This window comes from Sturnira hondurensis, unplaced genomic scaffold (assembly GCF_014824575.4).
Source record: "Sturnira hondurensis isolate 20B ecotype Veracruz unplaced genomic scaffold, ASM1482457v3 Scaffold0008196, whole genome shotgun sequence".
Taxonomy (NCBI): domain Eukaryota; kingdom Metazoa; phylum Chordata; class Mammalia; order Chiroptera; family Phyllostomidae; genus Sturnira; species Sturnira hondurensis.
The window spans coordinates 20211675-20214624 of NW_028080827.1; the positions used below are offsets into that span (position 1 = coordinate 20211675).

Consider the following 2950-nt stretch of genomic DNA (forward strand, 5'->3'; position numbering starts at 1 on the left):
CACGTGTTTGTTACATGCCCAATAAAAAAGTAGGTATCATCATCATCATGATCATTAAGATTCAGGGGTAGTAGTATAAGGAGTCAGTCTTGGTCCAAGTTCCTGTTTTAGATTGCTTTATGTTTACCGTAGCAGTCAAGTCCTGCTATGTTTTAGAACCTGTAATGGATCAACTTTATCAAGGCCATTTCCTTAGGTGTAAGAGATAGTAGAGCTCAGGATAATGCAGGGGGAAGCAGAGGCAAAATGCAAAAGGTAGGACTGGGGCCCAAAGGCCCGATGGAAAAGCCCACAGACGACTCTGACTACCCACCATTCCTTTTCCCATTTTCTGGGGCTAGTTTCCTTTGTGACGAGCAAAAGAACCTGCCCCCGCATAAAACTCTCAACACAAAAATATGGAACGCTTCACGAATTTGCGTGTCATCCTTGCGCAGGGGCCATGCTAATCTTCTCTGTATCGTTCCAATTTTAGTATATGTGCTGCCGAAGCGAGCACGAATTGTAGCTCTTGTTGCAAAGTATATGAAGACTAGAATATAAAATCTTTTACACTTATGGTGACTATACTGTGTATTTTTTTAGACCCCAAAATATTTAATTTACAGTTTTCTCTATAATGTATACTATAACTGTATTTTTCATTATTTTTCTATTAAATCTGATTGTCTTTCTAACCCTCTCACATTAATATGCAAACGAAGGGACCATGGGAAATTGGCTCTCCCACCGCCCGACCTCTCTGAGGCCCCTGGACGACGCTGGGAGTCACGCTAGGTCACGTGGAGCGTGCTGCTGCGCACCTCGTCCCCGCCAGTCCAATTAGGCGCGGAGGAGCCGGTCTCCGAGCTCCTCCCCGAGCGCGGAGGAGGAAAAGCGCCGGACGGGACGCGGAAGCCCAGAGGCCCAGAAACCACGAGGCCCAGAAACCACGCGGTGCAGCTTGTGCGCAGCGCGAGTGCAAGCACTTTTTTAACCTAGGGGCTAAATGGTGCCCATGAAGTCCCCACAGAAGCCTGGTCCGTGACCCCCAAACGGTTGCGACCTGCTGTTCCATCTCAAGCACCGGGACCCGTGACCCTTAGGAGGGCTGGAGCCCTGGGTCATGAACCGGAAGGGGCTGCGTAGGGGTGGCCGCCACCTTGGGATGGGCCAGGCGCGCCGCCTCTTTCCCTGGGGTTCTCAGGGCCAGCGCTATCAGCCCCCTATCCCCCAGACTTAACATAGTATGACTTGGAAGATGGTGGGGTGGCTGTCAGGCACTTACTGACAAACCAGGCACTTGCAAGTCTGGTTTCAGATACTGATCTTTTACCTTTTATTGTGGAGCTCAGATAAGTTTTGGGACCAGGAGTGCGGTCTCCTTTTTACCTCTTAGGCAATACTCCCAAGGCCTTATCAGCCCCGACTTGACTTTCTGCCTTCCTTCGTTCACCAAATGTCGAGCACCTGTGATGTCAGCGCTGGGGCTACAGGGGTGAACAAGTGGCTAGGGTTGCTGTGGAAACGGAGCTTCCGTTCCAGCAAGGGAGCCAGGAAAGAGCCGGGCTGGAAAGAAAAAAACATGGGGGATAGAGAGTGAGTGGGAAATGAAGGCCACTTTAGTAGATGGGCAGGAGACATTTAAGCTGTCATTTGATAATAGGGAGACAGCGTGAAAGTTCCTGGCAGAGAAAGACCTTGGAGCCACCTGAGTCAGTTTTACCCACCTGGGCCAGTCTTTAAAGGGAGGCGACTGTGGAGGTATTTCATGCACTATAAGGGGGGGGGGGGCGGCTTTCAGCCACAACCAGGGAGTTCCTGGCCAGGCTTCTGGGGACTTTGGAACCCCTCCCCCACCTGTCTTAAGTGAAATGGAAATCAGGCTCAGGCTGCCCAACTTCCCATCTGACCTCTCTCTAAGCAGTAAATGAACGCAAACCTCAGAATGCTAATATGGCCTTTATTGAGCGAAAAAAGCTAATTTGGGCAATGATGTTTCCCTCAGATTTACAAAAGGGAATTGCAAATAACTGAAAAGCGTATTAGCATTGATGGGAGATGATGCTAATCTTCAATTACATTTATTTGGAAGGAGAGGCTTTTCGACACAGTCGATGCACACACGTGCCGTGGTGACAGGTACATCCTGTGTGTTCATAACTGCCTTATTGCAGAAACCAGCAGGAGATGGACCAGGATGTTCATTTCTGGGACACGATCGTGTTATTTTGAGCCAGAGGTGGGTTTTTTTGTTTGCCTGTTGGTTTTTTTTGTATTGAGCAATTGTGGTACAGAGGAAACAGCTGAGTTGTGGTTCCCATCCCTCCCTACACCTGTCTGTGACCTTGGCCAACTGCCAGGCCCTCTCTGGTCTTCTTTGGTCTCCTGCAACGTGGGGAACTTCTCCAGAGATGATCGTTAGCATCTCTTTCACCTTTGAATTGCTGTGATTTTTGTAACTGGGTAACTGAAGAACTTTTTTTGAAACTGTAATTAGCAAGATGTAAAAATTCAACCTTTTTTGGTTTTCTGTTCTAGAAGGGTGGGGAATGCTCGTCATCCCTGGGGGCATGAAAACCCCAGGAACAGTCCACAGGGGCTGTGGACCTAGGGTCTGGTCCTGCTGAACCATATAACACTGGCCCCTGAGCCCTGAAGGCCTATGTGGAGGAAGCAGGTGGGAGGAAATGGGTTTTATGTACCATTAAGCTGCAGGAGAGGAGACACATGAAGGGACTCTGAGGGTGAGCCAAGGGGACCATGACTTTCAGGCTAAGCTCCCAAAGGCCTCCAAGGGGACAGATGCTACAGGAGTGTATAGGTGCCAGAGAGGCAGACATTGGTCAGAGGTCTCAGGGCTGCGGGGGAAGCAGGCTCCTGCCAGCTCTCAGAGCTCTTGGGTTCTCTCCACTCTGTACACTTGAGGCGGCCTGAGTCCCAACAGCCTCCCCTGAATTTCCTGAGCTGC

At 49.9% G+C, this 2950-nt stretch overlaps 1 non-coding gene across 1 annotated transcript; it reads right to left on the reverse strand.

The window, feature by feature from the left end:
- Positions 1 to 392: 392 nt before the first annotated feature.
- Positions 393 to 499, reverse strand: LOC118992693 (U6 spliceosomal RNA). The gene has a single exon (XR_005067694.1). It is a non-coding gene; the product is annotated as a U6 spliceosomal RNA (small nuclear RNA).
- Between the last annotated feature and the right edge of the window lie 2451 nt (positions 500 to 2950).